Source organism: Alexandromys fortis, unplaced genomic scaffold, assembly GCF_014885135.2.
Source record: "Alexandromys fortis isolate MF-2015 unplaced genomic scaffold, M_Fortis_MF-2015_v1.1 scaffold_82, whole genome shotgun sequence".
In the NCBI taxonomy this organism is placed as follows: domain Eukaryota; kingdom Metazoa; phylum Chordata; class Mammalia; order Rodentia; family Cricetidae; genus Alexandromys; species Alexandromys fortis.
The window spans coordinates 5,811,460-5,831,513 of record NW_026067963.1 but is presented as its reverse complement, the minus strand read 5'-3'; the positions used below and the strand labels follow the sequence as shown (position 1 = coordinate 5,831,513).

General features: G+C 43.9%; 1 long non-coding RNA gene across 1 annotated transcript; it reads right to left on the bottom strand.

Annotated features, from left to right (window-relative positions):
• Window positions 1-231: 231 nt before the first annotated feature.
• LOC126508340 (uncharacterized) lies at window positions 232-12,791 on the bottom strand. The gene is made up of 4 exons (XR_007593786.1): window positions 12,682-12,791; window positions 11,481-11,604; window positions 1,412-1,527; window positions 232-1,290 (listed from the first exon to the last, which is right to left on the bottom strand). It is a non-coding gene; the product is annotated as an uncharacterized lncRNA (long non-coding RNA).
• Window positions 12,792-20,054: the final 7,263 nt, after the last annotated feature.

Below are 20,054 nucleotides of genomic sequence, written 5' to 3'. Positions count from 1 at the left end.
CTGAGCTTCACAGCCTTTAAAAAAAAGTAAGATCATAAATAAAATTTCAACTCTAAAAGGCCCAGCACAAATGTTAATCAACCCGTAGAACTTAAAGATGTTCCTATATGCAATGCTAATTTATTACATTTCATTCTTAAAGAGAAAGTCTGTTCAGATCAAATAAGAGGAATCAAGAAAGAGGAGGAAAAGGAAGAGGAGGAGAAGAGGAAGGAGTAGGAGAAGGAGGAGGAGGAGAAGAAGAAGAAGAAGGAGAAGAAGAAGAAGAAGAAGAAGAAGAAGAAGAAGAAGAAGAAGAAGAAGAAGAAGAAGAAGAAGAAGAAGCAGCAGGTGGTGGTGGTGGTGGTGGTGTTACATTGAACAAGTAAGCTTCAGTATATACTGACCCCATCTTGAACTGCCATTCATGGTTAAAGGATACTAATGACAAATGACCATTTGGCACAGTGTTTGACAAGCCATAGAATTTCTGAAAGAACGGAACTCTCACTGCATAAATAAAATTAGATTCATTCCACTCCTAGTCCTCAGGGTCACAACACTATCAACTTAATATGATTTTATTTTGGCTAATGTTCAATAAGAGTAGGTAGAATTTAGATGGGGGAGTGACTTAAGAATTTTAACCTCACAGGTTGACCAGAGATCAATCCCTTCCTATCTCAAGAACAATTTAAAAACCTTTTCTTCTAAAGCAGCGACTCACTGCTTTATGATAAAGTAGGTCTATTTTCCATTCAATGTGATGGCACTAAGGATTGTGGGTAAGGAATACCCATGGTTCTCTCCCCTCAGTTCGGCATGCATCTCATCACTGAGATCAAGTGCACTGATAATTAGTGTCTTATATTAACATCGTCACTATAAACAGTTCAGGCATTTAGAAACAAAATATCAATGAACTTAACAGTTACTTTAATTCATTTTATAAATAAGCAACTGAGAATTTTGCTCCAAGTGGTCACCAGTGTAGCCCATCCCGTAGATGGCATTCTCCGAAGTGTAAGGCACAATGTGGTAGGAATGCAGCTCTTCATAGTAGAGAGACTGGGAACAGCACTCCTGTACCATAAACTTCAGCCGTTTTCTTGTATCCGAATAAGCAGTCTTATAGGGGGGAGATTCCTTAAAGTATTCATAGCTCTCTTTCTCCGTCTCTAGGTGTATCTTCCTCAGCAAATTGTTAATTAACACAGACCTTCGTAAGTAGGTTTCTGGGTCTTCGAGAAACCTGAGCTTCTCCAGGGAAAGTTTGAGGATACAGGTCCTGTCTTCGGGTAATATCAGGTGCTAGGGGGCAAACAGAGCCATTACTTTCCGCATAGAAACACAGAAGCTGGGGCTTCATGCTTTCAAAGACATTCGGGGGAGGGAAAGGGGGGAAGGCATTGGGAGAAAAGTAAAGCCTTACTTTTGGAAAACACCCATGGTAACCTTGATGTAAATCTTCTTCTTCTGCATATTTCCTCTTAAAGTAGGCTACTTTCGACGTTGTTAATGAATATGACGGTACTTCTCTCGGATAAGCTAAAACAAAACACAGTTGGGGAAAGGTCAGGTGGCGTCGCGACAAAGAGCTTCATCAGGTGGCAGCCATTTGTAAGCAGAAATTCTGGTGCCCCCAGAGATGGCTACCTTCTCACCAAACAGCGCTGCCGTTGGCAATTGTCTTATGATTGAAATGCCTATTGGCAGAAAAATGCCATCATTTTCCAATCCAAAATAGATGGTTGCATTTAGAGTCCTGTGTTCATCTCTTCGTGCAGCCACAGAAATCAAATTCAAGTTTAATTTCATGCTTTTTGGGCCAAAATATACCCAAGTTCGACATTGATACACAAAATATAGTGGAAGGTGTTAAGTAATTTTTCCCTCACTCTTTTTGCTAATCTTCCCAATATTCTGGGGAAGCTAACACTTCTAGAGTAACCCAAGTGACGTAAAAGAGTTCTTGACCCAATTATTCCTTTAAAAATAATGGTATAATCCTTAAAATCAATCCAAACAATTGTTCTTACTCCCACAGATAATGTAGTCTTCACCCCACATCAAGGAAACTTCTTTTTGTAACAGGCAGAGACCACACAGAAAACCACAACCAATCACAATGCAGAGTTGTGGAGACCAGTCTCAAGGACATATCTACAAAATGCTCTCTCACCTAAAGTTTGGGGAACATTGAAGAAGAGAGTGGGAAAGGATTGTAAGAGTTAGAATTTGCTCTGAGATTGTGTCTTCTAGAAACATGAGAAGCTATGAGCATAAAGTCTCACCAGCATGACCACCCAAATGAGAGCTAAACAAGGACAGACATGTCAAACTGGACAGGAAAATGTCCAAGAGACCTCAACTCTAAACAAAGAACTACAGGCAATTGAGGAAAGCTGCCAGTGGGGGAGGTGGCTCTCCCTAGGGAAGAGAATACCAAGTTTTTGTTAAGTGCCAAATGGAATGGTCAGCTCTGAAAACATACATATGAGTAATGTCATATGGACTAAACAGGTTATATATAGGAATGCACACACACACATATATATGTACGTATATATACTGTAACAACTATTGAAAAGAGAGGCCCACGAATTTGAGAAAGAGCAGGAACAGTATTTGTATTTGGGAGGCCTGAAGGGAGGAAAGAAAAGTGAGAAGTGCTGTAATTAATATGCAATTTCAAAAATGAGTAACAAAAATAATTAATTAACGTAAGCCTATATCTTCCGGCAAAACCATTTTATATGATTATGATTTAGCCATAATCCTGACATTTGGCATAACGGAGGTTAATCATTAGGAAACGGAAGAGAAAGGCTAGTATAATTGGCTTTAGTGTTAATATGAGAAAGTAGGAACCTTTGTTTCCTCCTCGAAAATGCTACTGCAGCTGAGGATTCTGACTTTAAGGAAAAACAGTTCTCCAAGATTTCCAGAGGGATTCCCAGGATGTACTCTAGATGGCGCTGTGACCACAGAAAGGTAGCAAAACAGGGGCTTTCGATTCAAAGCCGAGTGAATGTAGAAAACAAACCAAGCCCTGTTTGGTACTCATTCAACCTCCAGGGTCCTAAACACACTTACAGTTTAACAATCTATTTACCCTTTACTCAGACCCTCAAATATTTGTGTTAGAATCACTCGATTCATAAAATAATGAGTATGTAAAGACATGTGGGTTAAATACATTTATACCAGGGCATTTGATGCTTTTCCTCTAAAATGTAGAGCTTTAACGAGCTTAAGTATTAAAAATATGCTCTTCAATAACCTCCTTTCTGTAGTGTTTCCTTTGTCTCAGAGGCATGCGCACATAACCTTCATGCAGCCCTTCTGCAGCTGGAGGGTTCTCCAGAGCCAGCAGGGAAAGTTAGAGGCCTCAGCTTAAGCATCCTAACTTCTCCCCCCCCCTCCCCCCGTTGCTGTGGGTTACAGAGCCAAGAAAGCCATAAGTAAGTGCGGGTATGTCTCACTAAGGAATCCAGGATTCAAAGCGCTTGCGGTATGGGACCTAAAAGAGACGCAAGCTGTGACAAGGACTCGGTAGCTGAAGCACCACCACACACAGTTCCTGAACTTAATAAACAAAACACAGCTTATGTAGATTCTTCACTGGTTTGAAAGGGCAAGGGCAAAGAACAATACTGATCAAAAAAAGAAACGAAACCATCACCAAACCCAGGTTTCTAGGGTTTGTCTGCTTTGTTTTTAAGAGAATGGAACCATTAGGATCACTTGGAAAGCTAATAACTAGAGAACAAAATTTTAGTTTGTCCCATGTGATGATGCCTGTTATCGTGTATGAGCACACACGTGTACACATGTATGTGCCTGTGTGTGGTATATGCATGTGTATGTGTTCCTGTTTGTATACCTCTACATAAAGGTAGGTGCACATGCAAACAGAGGTCAGAGGTCCACAAGGATTTTCTTCCACAGTTGATCTGCACATCACATTACATAGTTGAGTAGGGCTGTCTCACTGAGCCCGGAGATTCACAAACTGGCTGAAGCCCTAGGGACCCTCTTACCTTCACCGTCTCAGCATTCAGATTACAGGGCCTTGCCACAGCCTGGCTTTTACATGAGGGCTTGGGATCCAAACTCAGGTCTTCATGTGTACACAGCAAGTACTTTACATGCTGAGCCATTCCTGTTCCCAGTCCCTAGTCCTACTTTGATGTTGTTGTTGCTGTTTTGGGGTTTTCTGTTTTGTTTTGTTTTTCGAGACAGGGTTTCTCTGTAGCTTTGGAGCCTGTCCTGGAACTAGCTCTTGTAGACCAGGCTGGCCTCGAACACACAGAGATCCGCCTGCCTCTGCCTCTGCCTCCTGAGTGCTGGGATTAAAGGCGTGCGCCACCATCACGGCCCAGCTTTATTAGCCGTCTAACTGGTTGATGTAATAGCGGTTCTCAAATGTTAGCGCACATGAAAATCCCTTGCAGGATTTTCATAAACTGCATGCTTAGCCCTGCTGCTCTGCCTTTTCATTGGGTCTGGATGAGAAAATGTGCACTTTTACCCCTTTTCCCAGTGAGATCCACGCTGGCTTGCCTGGGCCACATTTTAAGAACCTAAGTGTCACAGCACAGGGCGACTGAACTATTGGGTAATGAAAGTTGATCTCAGCCAATCAACTGGGAGCCAAGCGAAGGGCTTGACTGTGGCTATTGCTTCCCTTTATTAGCTTGGGTGCTTTTTTCTTTTCATCAAGAACACAGCTAGCTCACATTTTAATTACACAGGAAAGAATGAATTCCATATTGAACAGGACTCCCTGGGTTCACCTTAAGAGGCTTCAATGCCTGTTACCAGCATTGGTGCTTAGGTAGGTTATGATTTCTCTTGGTGAGAGCTAGTGAATTACTCTAGTGAAGGGGAGAGTGAGGGAAGACTTGGAAATAAGAAGCACAACTTTGTCATAGCAACCTTGTTTCCATCTATATAGTGTCCTTCAGTAAACACTGGCTTCCTCACCTTAAGTATGGAGCATTTGCAGCAAGTTAAAAGGCGCTTGGCAGCACAGTGGAGGACAAATTTTAGCTTGGAGAAGGACGTGTCAAACTTACTGCTCTGCTTCCCTCTCCCAAAAGATCCTACAAGGAAGCTATTTCAACCTAACAAATTGTATGTGTGTGTATATATACATACACATATATATGATGAATTCATACTCATAATATATATTACTCTATATACAATATAATAAATTCATTCTGTGTGTGTGTGTGTGTTCATTCTAAGGATTCTGGATGGCCATATTCCAGAAATTAGCCTAAACTACAGAATGCACCAGCGCTTGGAAATCCAGAGTAAACATTCCGAGGTCTAGACCCGAGGCAGCTCCTCCTAGGCAGGGCTCTTAGTCACTCGGTTTATTGTTCTTGGGGAAACACTCCCACTGCTGGCTGCTGAACCTCTGAGCAGCTTTCACAGCTGCTGTCAGCTTGGCAATCCCCTCCACGCTAGCTGCCTGGCTCTTTGCAATGTTTTCCACATCACTTTTTGCAAGATGGTTTTAGCCACTTTGAGGCTAAAGTATGTAGCAAACGTAAGTCGCTACATCTATTTACTTGCTGGATTAAAACTCCAAAGCTTCAGAGCTGGCAGCTACGCTATTGATCGTGTTGGTCAGCCTCCTCAGAGCCTGGATGAGGAAACCACCGCCCAGAAGAGACTCTAGTTGACAGCCAGTTGTGTGGCTAAGAGTTGGTCTGGAAGTGGGGGAAGGCATAGGTTGATCTACAGCTCTATATATAGCTTCTCGGTTGTGGGACTTTAAACAAATTACCTAAACTCGTTACAAATATCATTTTCAGGGTTAGAAATACACTGGCTCCTGCAGTTATGCAAAGTAACATCACACCTAATATATGGAAACCCCACATCAAATCATAATAATGAGTGCCAACAGACCGAGACCAGTCACACGAAAGCCAGGCCCACCCCCTCCCCACTAGCTCAGACCTAAAGCTCATTGCCACCACCCAGAACTCAGAGGGGATAGCTATTGGTTGAAAGCTTCCAAGAAGCTAGCTCAGAGAGTCAATATGAAAGACATTATACAAATCCCATAACCTCTCTGAGAACGTGTTTCTGGTGTGTTACTATTGGCCGTGCTTTTGGGGCTAAGGAAATGTGAACTATCTACCAAACGTTTAGCTAATCTCCCGGATGACTCATAAGTGCTGATCTGAATGCCCAAAGATGTTCACTTGCTGTGACTGAGTAGACAGGAATAAATGCACTTATGTCCCTGCAACCAAAAAGCTTGTAATTCATCTAAAAACCCAAAGAATAAACAATAGCAACGTGACTAGATGCCTTTAGAGTCGGCCTTCTGAGTTTACAAATTACAAAACCAGATTGAGCTGAGCTGGAATTTATTTCTGAAGTGAAACAGCTAATGCTGGTTTGAACATAAAAATTACTTCTAATGCTGTACCCTCTGGGTCACACAAAATGTCTGTGCCAGGCTCCATGCATATATGTGTAAGAATGTAAGAGCTCAAGCAAGTAACACAGCAAAAGCCACAGACCAGACTGGCCCACCGGTCATTAGAGCTCTGGCAGGGCAATTCATATATATGTCTTTAAATAAATGCTTCAAATCCGATTACAAACGATTGCTTCCTTATTGCTCTGCATTCGCCTCCAGGCAACTGGGATCCTGTTAGCATTCAAGTGATTTCATTTGGTAGGAGGCCCAGGGACAGTACATTAAGGCAACATCATCAGCAAATTAATTTATAAACACTTTGAAAGGGCAGACAACAGTAAAAGAACACCCAACTAAGTAATTTATTTTTTTTTTCTTTAAATCAAAGGAAAAACCGAAAAAAAGAGCAATGAGCTTCGCTGGACCAACAGCCCACGCCTATCACAGACAAAGTACCGCCTCATCAGGTCTCCTATTGTGATGTTAGCCCAGGCATGGCCTTTGAAAGTATAAGTGTTCTGTTTGTCTAAACCAGGCTCAGCTGAGAGGAAAACTATCAGAGATGATGGTTTTCATTCTAAAGGCCAAAAATCCTTTTGTTTGGGATTATCTAATCTAGGTCTGGTTTGTAACTTGGTGGTAGGGCAGTCACCGCGCGAATCCTCAATGTAACCAGAGAAACACCAAACAGAAATAACAACAACAACAACAACAAACAACAAAGAGAATTATCTCATCTGACCCTGATAGCCACAGTTTGCGGTCTTGCTGCGTGGCTTAAAGCACTCCACCATGACAAATTTCGCTTCTGTCATGTGTTTCCTGTCCTCCAGGTGTAACCTGAAAGAGCCTGAGGTCTTTCTCATGGGTGGGTGGGGGGCAACAACTTCCGATTCACTGATGTGTTTGTCATTCAGCTGGGACGGTGGCTTACAAGCACTTTCTTCTATGTCTGTCCCACACACTCAGTTTCGGCTCAATCACTGTGATGTATCATGATTGCCATGGCCCCTTTTCAAAGCATGAATATGTAGCCTACTCAGAAGCATCACGTTATATGTAGGACACTGGTGCCCTCACTGGTGTGAAGCACGGGTTACATAAAACATTCATGAGTGTGTTCATGGAGGCAGATGGGAACAAAGTCCAAGTCTGGACTGGCTTGCTGTCCGGGGACAGATAGCTTTGTTGATACCTAGCAGTACTCCATCAGCTATCTTCACTGTGTCAATACCCCCCCTGCAAGCACCCAGCACCTTTCTAGAGGATTTGATGCTTTCTGGATGATAGGATGCTCTATGGTAGCAGAGCTCGGTGTCAATGTTTAGCTCTGAATCAATGGAACAATCTGTTTCTTCAGATTTATCATCCATTCCAAGCACAATATTGATTTTATTGGTGGTTTCAGATTACCAACAAGTTACAGATTCTGGAAGGCTTCCTTAGGAACTTCCAGGGAGACTGATAGCCAGTGATGTCTCAAGATAGCAGCAGCACTGTCTGGCCTGAGAGTCCTGGTCCCCTGGCATAGTTCCTACACAGAAGGAGACTACTGAACAAAGCATTATCAGTCCCACAAACCCATCTTGTTCTGCTGATTACTGAACCGGAGAAAATGCCATTAAACAAGAGGTGACCAGCCAGGCAATAAGGAAGTTACGCTGCACCTCAGCCCACTACTCCAATAAGTTGGTCAATGGCAATGACAGAGGCCAAAAGTCATGAGCTTTGAGAGTACATCTTGTGATGTATATCACCATCTGGGGAATGGTGCTCCCCATTCCCTGCACTCTTCACCTTAGAATCTGGGTCTGACAGAAAATTGGCCACACATCTACATTTCTTGATATGGCTTCCAAAAATTATCTCACTAATAATATCTAGAGAGAGAGTCTAACTCTCGTGGGTACCGAGGGCCTGTGCTCAGGGAGGAGAGTCTAGATCCCTGACCTATGCACAATAGAGGCCTTTTAGATAGTCCTAACCAGTATCATGGGGCTGGAGAGATAGCTTACCAGTTAAGAAAACTGACTACTATTCCAAAGGTCCTGAGTTCAATTCCCAGCAACCACATGGTGGCTCACAAGCATCTGTAATGAGATCTGGTGCCCTCTTGAGGAAGAGACCTGGTCAGTCATCCTCATCCACTTTGACCATGAAACCCAAAATGGACAAGTTCAACAGAACCGCCATATATGGGCTGCCCATGCATGCTTCAGCATTGCCAGGGCATAAATTTCATTTCATTTTCAACCAGTCTCCCCCACAGGCTCTTTTGTTTGTATATCATCCATTACCACACCTTATTTAGGTGTGTCAACAAAATCCCCCCAAGGCCAGGTTTGCCTCAGTTGTCCAAGAAGAACTGTGTAAAACTCAGAACCACCACTTGCTTCTCTATGAGCCCTTGCTCTGGTGTTGAGATGTTCTGCCTTCCACTCCCGTGGTGTCAGTTTTGAGTTCCCATCTAGAGATTCTCTAGCAAGAAAATTATCTTCGGCAGTGGGGTGCCTTCCTTCTACAGGCATGGGGCATCCTTAAAATACATTGTGCTCAAGCTCAGACAAGCATCTTCTGAAGCCACTGACTGTTTTACCTAGACATGACAAGTAGCAGTTAGAGAGAGAACTGGGCCTTTGGGCTCCTGATTCCCACTTCTCTTGGGAAGCATCCCCAACCTTTTCAGATCCTGACCTATCCCTTTGGGTTGGCCCCTGTGGTCTCACAGACCTCTGGTACAGCCCTGCAGAGCGGCCAGTTTCAAATCTGCGCCTCTTCTCCATCCACTCACTAGTATTTAGAAGTCTTTTCTGTCTCCATTAGGAAGACTTGCTCTTGCCTCTACAGTCAAGAATATAAAAGTGAATCCTTGGTTTATTCTAAATAAACTCTCTTTGACAGTACCGAATGCAACAATGGTAAACCTTTACTGCCTTTCACTAAAACCCCCCATTCGTCCCTCTGAGGATTATTTCCTGAAATCGAATGAGTCTGTATTGGTGTCTTTGTATAATTTTGACTGGCGTAAAAATTTAAAATAATTGTGTTAGGCTAAATGAGGGAAATAATGTACTAGAATTATTTCAATAAACAACTTATTGTTAATGTAAGTTAAAAATGTAATTTTTTACTGTAAATTCAATATAAATAAAGAGGGTTAACAAGATTGGCTTCTTTAGTCCCCTAGGCTCAATATAAAGGCAGGTTTTTCTTCCTTCATTTCATGCTGAAAGTTTGGTCAGTTCACACCTGCCTCCATTTCTGAGAAGGCTATATTTCATATATATATAGGTATATATATACCTATATGTATATATATATAATTTCATATTTATGTTGTCATGTAGGTCTCAGAAGCACATACTGCTCTGGAAGACAGTCTATGCTGGCTATGTATTGACTTCCAAGCATGCTTGGGACCTGAATGTCTTTCCTGTTGAAGCTGAGTCGTGAGCAGAGAGCCCAGACGTGGAAGCCTTGATGGAGATTTCAAAGACTCCACTGTGTTTCAAGGCATCTTCGAAGCCTTACAGGAGACATACATCCAAACATGAATGTTGGTGTGCACCTAAAAACTTCCTGACCGCGTGAACAGCTGGAAACGGGAGGCTGCAATTAGCTCTCGGTTCCAGCCCTAGGCTGTTTGATCTCAGCTTGATCCAATCTAAGCTTCATATCCCAAACACACACACACACACACACACACACACACACACACTCCTTATAACCCAAAGTGTGGGAGTGTGGATAGCAGCTACACCAAGGAGGGTACCTAGCGCCTTCAACACCAATGTTTTCTTGGGTGGATTCACTGTAACTGGGGAAGCCACCAATGTTTCTAGGATTAAGTGTCTGCTCTCATGACACCATTTATTTTTTATTTATTTAGGACTAATTGCTATGACATCAGCAGACATGTTCACCGAAATCTACACAGTACATATTCTGCATATTACATTTTCATGATAGAAATTAAGAGAAAAACTTGATTAGCACTTTGACTTTGCGATTGTGACAGTGGTCTCAATGGACAAGAGTGTCATTGCTGGACATCAGAGAACACAGAGGTTTTAAACTTCTCTGTATATCGCATAAGAAATGATATATATGTATAATACAAGTATTAATTACAAGACTAATGCATATGCATGAACCAATCATTGTGGCTGCTTTGCTCACACACTCCTGAGAATGGGGCCACACACCAAACACTTACACAGCCCCTGGAAGACTGCAGTGAGTCCCATCAATCTCCGTGGATTTGTTCCTCACAATAAACCATGGCAATTATCATCAAAGAAGAGAGAAGCCTGGATGGTACTAAGAGGTAATGAACTCTGAAGTTTGGGGGTGGTTCATATATGGTAACCTTATCCTAATATTATTAAACTACAGCGATTTCCATAAACGACCATATAAATGAATGATTTCAAAGTCTCATGACATTCATAAAGCCACATAAAATCAGAAAGAATTTTTGAATGGGAATCTGAATAGATTCTCGCCAATCACCCATCTCTATGGAGGTTCATCTTTCTGAGTTTACCATTTGCTGGGCCACTCACCTCTGGCAGGGGACTGCACAGAGATAGCTTAGTACACCATGTTCCACAATACTAAGAAGCTGAACATTCGCTTAGACATCAAATGCAGTCTTATAATTGAGAAGAAAGTAGATAATTCTCTTGGTCTCTCTCGTAAGTCTTCATGTAAACTGGCATTCCAAAGGAGCCCACAATCTCCTATGGCAACTTGAAGAATTCTTTCACCCCAGACCCACACTGCCAGTGTGCTCAGAAAGCTTCCACTTGACATTCTCGGGGATCCAAGTTCCCTCCCTTGGCCCGCCCAAATCACAGGGGTCTAAGAGAGGAACGTCTGACAGCCCACAAATGTCCTTTTTACAGAAAACCTTTATTGACTTCAGCCCAGCAACGGCCTGCATAAACAGCCCCTTTCTATTGATCCTGTGAGTTGCCACGATGCTACATTAGCATTTATTTCTCTGGATACATATTTAAACAGTAACTTCTCTTCAGCCTGTGATTACCTGGTAATGCTGACTCAGTCCGAACAGTGTATGTCTAGAACAGCCTCAGAAGATTTGGTGAGCACCCCCCTTGGCACATGGGGCATGTCTCACAGCCTCGGGCTCATGAACGGTGACCGGAGATCTTGAAACAAGGAGACATACGGACATAAGTCACCTCTACCGAATCAGGGATGCAGAGACATGAATTAGTTATCAGGGTAGGAGATGGCGTGAGGGGGCTGGGGACTGGGGGTGGGGGACTGAGATGTTGGAGGTGGGGTCGATCTGGAATCTGGGTTAGATAGAATGATAAACCTTCAAACACACACACAATCACTTAAGTTTGAGAAGGAGCAGGGTCACCTCCCCACTAAGAGATTTGGAAAGTGCCCAATAACTCATCACACCAGTTGTTTACTGGTGATTATTTGGGGAAGATTGATTTTTAAAAATCACAGCCAGCTCTTGTCCAATTTCAGGCTGTTGCTCGTTCCAAACATCACAAAGCAATTAACTCGAACCACAGTAACTTGGTCTTTCTCTGGCATAGTGACTCTTTCTGGCAAGGTTCGAAGTAGCCAGACGCTGCTACCCGTCTGAAAGATAGTTTTCAGCAAAGGGTTCCGTTTAACCACACCTAGTCTGCATGGCTGTGTGCTCATGGATCTCATCATCTTCTATATTTAGAGAGACGGGCTTTCCAAGGGAAGACGGGCATCCAATAAGGACGATCTCATCTAGAGAGGTGAGTTACTATGGTTACTGCTCAGGAGGCTGAGGACCCGTGAACGGCTGCTCCTGGCCAGATGGACCCTTTCCAGATGAGGACCTAAAACAGAAGCCTGCTCTCCAAACGTGTTGACTGAGCCTACTCCGTGGCGTTTTGTCCATAAGCACAGGCAGCCTTTGGGCGCTCGCTGCCTCCGGCTCTCCAGCCTCAGGCAGCCAGGCAAAGCAAAATCAAGGGGGGTGGAAAACTTCTGAGCACTAACCGAACAGTAGTGAGCCGAGGGGGAGTCTCATTATCCAATCCTGGGATTTAAAAATCAAATCAAGTTATCCGGGACCAGTGGCTGGTCACTTTTCAGTGGCTGGGGGCGGGGTGGGATCCGAGGCCAAGTCCCTAGCCACCTATGCTAGGGAACGCGTCTTCTCTGGGCCTCGGGGTCAGATGCCTGGCTGGAGGGGTCCTGGTATACATTACGAGGGGTCCACTCACCCGAAGACTGCGTGTGCAACTGTTTCGCGGCTCCTGTTTTTCGCGAAGGTGTCACTCTTCGGACGGGCTCTGACAACGACAGTGGCGGCAGCGGCGGCAGCGACTGCAGCTCGGCGGGGCGGCCGGCTCCTGCAGGTCGGTCCCTCCTTCTCTGAAGCGCCTCTAGCTCGGGCTCAGAACGCAAGGCGGGCGCGCGGCTTTTCTAGGCGCGCATTGGACCAAAGGGAGCAGATGTTATCCGGTTGCTAGGAGCGTTGCTAGGAGGCGATGACGCCCCTCCACCGCTCCCAGCAACTTTCCTGAACGGCTCGAGCACCAGAGGGGGCTGCTGAGAACTAGTCTGGGAGCTTATATCTGAAGTGGAGGCTGGGACAGAAGGATCCAGCCACGCGCCACTGACTTAGACCCAGAGATCTGGCAACGCGGAAGAGTCACGGGCTTGAGCGTTGAGAGAAGCCTCGCGTCCCAAGAAACGGTCACTCACTGGAGGCTAGATGGGTGTCCCCATGGAAATTGAATTTAGGGACAGTGGTGGAACAGCACTTAAAGGTGTGTGAGCTGAGCTGAGCTGTGTGGGATCCTTTGGCTCTGGGACTGTCTCCAACTGCGTTCTTGTTTCTCTTAGCAGGTTTGAGCAGTTGATGGATTTGGAAGAGGGAAATATTAATCCATGAAACTCAATCCCAAGTCTAATTCCTTTGGGTACCCGGTATGGCTGTCTCCTGACAATGTGTCAGAGATTTGGGGATGGTAGCACAGAATAGGGGAGGAGTTTCCCATGGTGTAAAATACTTCATTCAAGTAGACTTTACTTAGATCTGAGAGAGGAAAATAAACTCTTCAATTAACATGAAATTTTCTGTAAAAAAAGTAATCGCAGAACAGATATGAAATTGGATGAAAGATGTAGGGGTTCCCAGGGTTGTGGTCCAGGGACTGGAGAATAGATATGACCAAACTGCATTGTAAGTCTATATTAAACTCTTAAGGGACAAATAAAACGTATATTTCTAAATGCACCCAAAAGGGTACTTACTTCCACAAAGAAAACTTTGTTTCTTTTTTGCTTTATTGTAATTTCCACAAAGGTTTGCATGGTCTCTGACTTTTGGATAGAGACTTTTTGATTTGTGTTTTGTTTATATTCTTAGCCATTGCATCTCGTTGACACTGTTATTAGTGTTATTTTTATCGGGGAAAGAAGATGGTAAGAACCTCAAAGTGGAAACATTTGAGAAGCCAATGAACAAATTCAAGAAAGGAAGACAAAACACCTAGTAAAGACATTTTTGCCCAGCATGACCCCTTGATGGTAAATGTCCCCTAAGGAAGAAGCACAGCCTTTCCCTGGCTCCCGAGAAAGTTAGGCCAGGGCCAGGATAGAAGTCAGCGCCATTGGGAATCACTTACTAAGAAATATTTAAATTCAAGACAGACCTGTGACATAGCACTGAGTTAAAAACTGAGGTGGTAGCCATCTTTAAAGCAGGTGGGGCTACAATGTGACTCCCCAGCTCAGAAGCCTTCCGTATCCATGCAATGCCTCTGTCAAACTTTGATCTGGGGGTGTGTTTGCCTTGAGGTTGGAGAAGCTGGCAAGCTGCGCTGGAACTGGGCAGAGAAGTAATAAGTAGCCAAGGTGGGCTAAAGAGCTAATAATCATAAAGTTACTGCAATTGGGACTAAAGAGGGACTCTGAGAGCAGTTCAAATCCCCCGCATCCACCGCATCCAGCGCATCCCACGGTATGTTACATGGCTACGTTGTTATTGGCCATAGGAGACTAAACGGGACTGCCATCTCTTTCCTTCTCCTCTAGCTCTTCCTCTGGGACTCTCCTTTTGACCTTTAGCTTCCAGCCACCCAGTACTCCTCTCTACCTTGTATGGAAGAGGTTTCCAAGGACTCCGGTGTTGTGTGCACGGTATTTCTTTCTCTCTAATGTGCTTCCCTCTCACCTGGCTTCCTCCCACCCAACCTTCAAGTTGCTGTTTCAATAGGTCATTTTAGCAACGTTCCTCATTTCAGCCCGAGCCACGCTCCCCCAGCCCACCCTACACTACTCATCCTGACACGTGCTAAGCTAGTTCTCTCAGTGAGTGCCCAGTGTCTAGCACACAGGGCCAGGGAGCCCCACCGAGCCTGTGGCCATGATGTCCTCTGGGTCTCTGTTTTCCTGAGCTAGGTAGCTGTTAGTTAGCTAGAGACCCACATTGGGGGTAGCCAGGGGCTGCTGTTGTGTTCAGCTAGGGGTGTGGGAAGACTTAGGGAAGCACTGTATTTATGCACGGATTTATTTCCTTTCCAAAGACCACTGTCTGGTCTCCCTGAGCAACAGGAAGTACCCAACCTAGAGTCACTTTGCTGTTTTCCTTAGCAGTCTGCGTCCCAGCCCTCTGACCCGAATGTGAGTCCTCTGAATTGAGCTGTTTTCTTTTTGCTAGAAATGCATCCCCACAGGTTGGGACAACAGCTCGGTCAGCAAAATATTTGCTATCAAAGCCCAAGGACCTGAGTTCAATGCCCAGACTCACCTTTAAATGTTGAGCATGATAACATACGCTGCCAAGGCAGAGGTAGGCAGGATCACTGAGGAACACTGCCCACCCCCACAGGAATGGAGGAAAACCTCAGTAGCAGAGCATCTGCCTAGCATGTATGAGCCTGTAGATTCAGTCTCCAGAACTGAAAACATACAAAAAAAAAAAAAAAAAAAAAAAACCACCCATAATCTCATGCTATATCACTACGGAACCAATGCAGAGAAACCCTTTGCGCTGGGGGGGGGGGGGGAGTAACATGGGCACACATGCAATGTATCTGAACTGATCAGGCAACCTGGTCCGCTGTGATGTCACTTTCGAGTAACTGCCCTATCTCCCTTTTATTTAAGGCTCCCCTAAAAAAAATTAGACATTAGAAAATGTGAAGGAAGCATCAGGGTGACAGAGTGGCCTAGTGACAAAACTAGACACAGAAAAAAGGTTTGATTCTTTATCCCTGCAGGCCCATTGAAATCTGCAAATATCTGTGTTGTTCTTTGGTGACTACATCTTGCTACATATCCCAAGCCAGCTTTGAACTCTAGACCTCCTGCCTCAGCCTTCTGAGTGCTGGGATAACGGGCATCTGCCACGGTGTCCAGACGATAGCAGATGGAACGTCCCAAACGCTTCACTCCTGCTAGCTTCCATTCGAGCAGTATTCCCAAACTCTCCTGAAGAAGTAGCCCCAGAGACGACAGGAGTTTTAGGGTGTTTTTACGATTTGATTCTTCAGTCAAATGTTATCGGAGATGGTTAATGGTTTCAAAGTAACTCTACGGAAAGCACGACAGGCCACTAAGGACCGCCAAGAGAGGGAGGAAAAGTCTTCCCTAGGGAAGAGCACACCAACTGGCTATCCAAGGCCAACCGGTCAACCCTGAAAACATACATACAAGTGACATTATACAGACTGAGACGGTTGTATTTCTGTATTTAGGAATCCATATGTATATACATAGATTCATATAAGAATAATTAATGAAAAAAGAGGCCGTGAATTTGAAAGAGAACAAGGAGCAGTATATGGAAAGGAAATTGACATATCAAGAAATAAAAAAATGTAAAAGGGGATTTCACATTATAAATAAATCATGCTATAGAGCTTAAAGCCTACCATATGGGCTTAGAAATATAAGGAAAAAGATATCCATGGTCATAGAAAGGGTTACTATTTCAGCCCCTAAAGATGGGAGAGTCTCAGCTGAAGTGTCACGAGGCAGCCGTCCTAGGCAGAGTTCTAGAGACTCCAGATGACATATTCTAAACTTAGTTACCCAAAGACCTGTTTCTTCTGCACTCTTCTTTACTTACAGCTTAAACTGTGTATTTTGGTACCTTCATATACCATCTGTGGCTCACTGTGGCCCATATGTAGGAGCATTTAGCCTTGCCCAGGCTACCAGCCCAGAGCAATTTGCCATGGACTTGAAGCCTTCATTTCAGCAATGTTCCCACCATCCCGAAATGCTTGAAATCCAACGTGACTGTTGGTGAACAAGCAGAAGACTTTAGCCAGCCTATATGGTCCTTGTACAGCCACGGGTGAGAAGGACCTGGGGTTAAAATGCAGCTCAGCACCACGAGGTCTTTGGTTGTGACCACCAAGGTGTCAACACTTATGAAGAAGCTCATTTCAGACAATGGACCAAAGAAAGGATGCCAAAGTGTGAGATGCTGTCTAGAGGATGCTTGCTATTTTCAGATCATCTCCCCCATTAAAATTCCCAACCTTTTCAAAAGAAAACTGTATTGCTTTTTTTATTTAGTGTGTGTGCACATTCATGAACACGCATACCAGGGTACATGTGTGGATGCCAAAGCAATTTGTCCATCTCATTCAAAACATGGGTCTAGGAGATCAAACTCAGGTCTCTGTGGCTTGATTCTCCACCATCTTAAAGACAGTAGAGTTATATGGCTGGTCTTGGCCAATAGAGGTTGGACAGAAGTGTAGCCCCTAGATCAGATTGCTTCATTCTCTCTCATGCCTTTCTTTCTCCCCTGTTGAAAAGGCAGAGTGTTCCTTGAAACACATTATGACTCGAAGGTGGCAAAACCTCAGATGGAGAGGTACTCAGAAGAAAGCTGCATGGTCAAAAAAATGGTTCAGACTGTGGAGTCGAAAAACCTTCTGGAGCAAATATGCCCACATTCAGGACAACTAGTGATGTTAATGCCACAGCCAACATAAAAATAGCTCGTCAAAATAGTGGAAAAAAACTGTTCCTGGAGGGTTTAGAGAGGAGTGCCGCGCTGTCTTTCAGTCTGGAGGACTTGGACTTGGTTTCTGTGCTATGGAGCTGCTGGTTGGAACGGCTGGGCTCCCTCTCCTTTGAGCTCCATGCATCTCAACACTGTAAACTAGAGATGAGTGAGCACGGAGGGGGTCAGGATATCTGGACAAGAGTGTCCCTGAAGGGGAATCGCCTCTACTGAAGCTGAATAAATCAGGCAATACTTAGGGTTCTGACCTGCAGGTCTGCAGCTGGGATGGTTTTTGTACATGGTAAAATAACATCATTCGGGCTCATAAAATATACAAGGTGCTGCAAAATACCTTTTTCAACATTAAAAAAATGGACACAGGTACATACAAACCATCTGCTAAAATTTTATTGACAAGACCTATACAGTAACAATGCTTTTACAAAATCAGACTGCTTCTCAATTTGGAACTACCATAGATTCAGTTTCATGAGACATTTTGAACAAACTGAGGCTAATGCTTGTGGGTTTCATTTTTAAACAAAATGCAATTCAGATTTGTCCTCATGCATTTAAATATCTAATACAGAAACAGATTTCAGGCTGCATAAATGTGCTTTTCCACATCACTGAGACTGAGCATCTTCTATGATTTGTAGAGGAAAAACTGTAACTCTTCCAGGCATGAATTTATTCTCCATCACAGGCAAACACTTTCAGATGCTTCTAATGGCCTCTCAAAGGTTGTTCCCAGCACAAGAGGGTTGACGTCCTACACCTCTCTGGTGGCCTGGTAGAGACACAGGACCACAGTGGCTCAGCAGTGGCTCAGCACCATCCATACAAAATCAGGAACAGTACAAAAGTTAGAAAAAGTACACCGATGTTAAGTTTCACAGTTTTAAAAACACCAACGCCTTTTCTGCCATGCTAATTTGTCACTGACAGAAGTAACTTTAGAAATGGGGAGGGTCATTACATTCTCTCTGTTCTTCAGACAGACAGAGATGTCTGTCATTTAAGCTTTAATGGGGCACCCTAAAGCCAGTGACACCATGCTGGGAGAAACAGAGGACTCTATACAGAATACACTGATGGTGCATTCTCTCTGCTCCTCTCTCCTCCTCTCCCTCACATACATCCTCTTGATCACACAGGTGTTACATGAAGATGAACTTTGTTCGGAGGGGGACATACAATAGAGGGCAGGTCTGAAATGCCTATGAAGTCCCGGGACAGGCTCAGGGCAACTCTTACTTAACAACAGCCCGGCCTTCAACAATAAACTTATCAAAATACTCTGCGAGTGGCTTGGAAATCTAGGTGAAGACCCGATTTTATGCTAAAAGGATGTTGTAAATAAAGTGTAAGCCTGCTGCTAACCATCAAAGAACAAGAGCAGTACAGCACACAGAGCTGGTACCTGGCAGGAAACATGAACTTGGAAGAGACGATCATACCCCTGCATCCTCAGTATCCAGCCAGGAGCGGAGCAGCCCTGGGAAGCTCTCCCCACTGAGAACAGCCTGCTCCACCGTAGGGTAAAACCTCCTGAAGACGGCTCCCGAAATAGTTACATGTGCTCAGAATGAATGACTCATTCACATTTACATCTTTTATGCAAGTTCTTCAAGGACACCCATCAAAAGTTGAGATATGAAAGAAAACCAATAAAATATTTTAAAACAACAGAGCCGCACACGGTATGCATATGGCGGAGCAGAGATGTGCGAATGTGAACAACTGTTTCAGATGCCATATGAAGACTAAAAAAAAATCAGAAATACTCAGATTTATCCTGTACCGTGAACACAAAATATTGCTATGAAATCTTGGATGTTCCTTCAAAAAATGACTTCTTGATCTTTCCTTTTTCGGGGAGTATGTTTACAAGGGAAGTGATTACATGAGGGAGGGATGGAGGGAGGGAGGGAGGGAGGGAGGGAGGGAGGGAGGGAGGAACAGCCACGTCCTTAAGCGAAAGGGATGAGGTGGGTTACAGCCTTTTTAGTGGGGGATGGGACGGGGTGAAGTTCTTTCCATAAACTACATTCAGATCCCATTTTGGAGGATGGGGGTGGGGGCAACTAATTTACTACTTCGCCTGTACTGAAATTGTTATAAAGGAATGTGTGCACCCAACTCAAAGTTTGCCAAACCCATGAATAAACGTGGAGTCGTAATTTGTTGTCAGTGTTTAAAGAAACAAACCCGGGCCAGCAAGATGCCACGAGTTGAAAGCCTTGCCATGCAAACCCGCTGACCTGAGTCGGATCCCTGGGAACCAAGTAAAAATGGAAGAAGAAAAAGGACTCCATGAAATTGTCTTCTGATCTCCATAGACACAACATGTTCTCTACCCATACACATCATGCCTATACACACACATGCACACACGCCTACACATTTTCAAACCTTTTAAATCAGAACCTAACACATTATTTTCTCAGAGGCAGAATCACTGGAGAACATTCCAACTGTAACTTTTAGTCAAATTACTGGCAGAGATCTAAAAGTGTCGATTACTTTGATATAGCAACATAATAAAAGTGGATATGACCTTAATATAAAAATAAAACAGCTTAAAGTCTCCAAAAAGCATGTGGGTCTTCAAAAATTCTG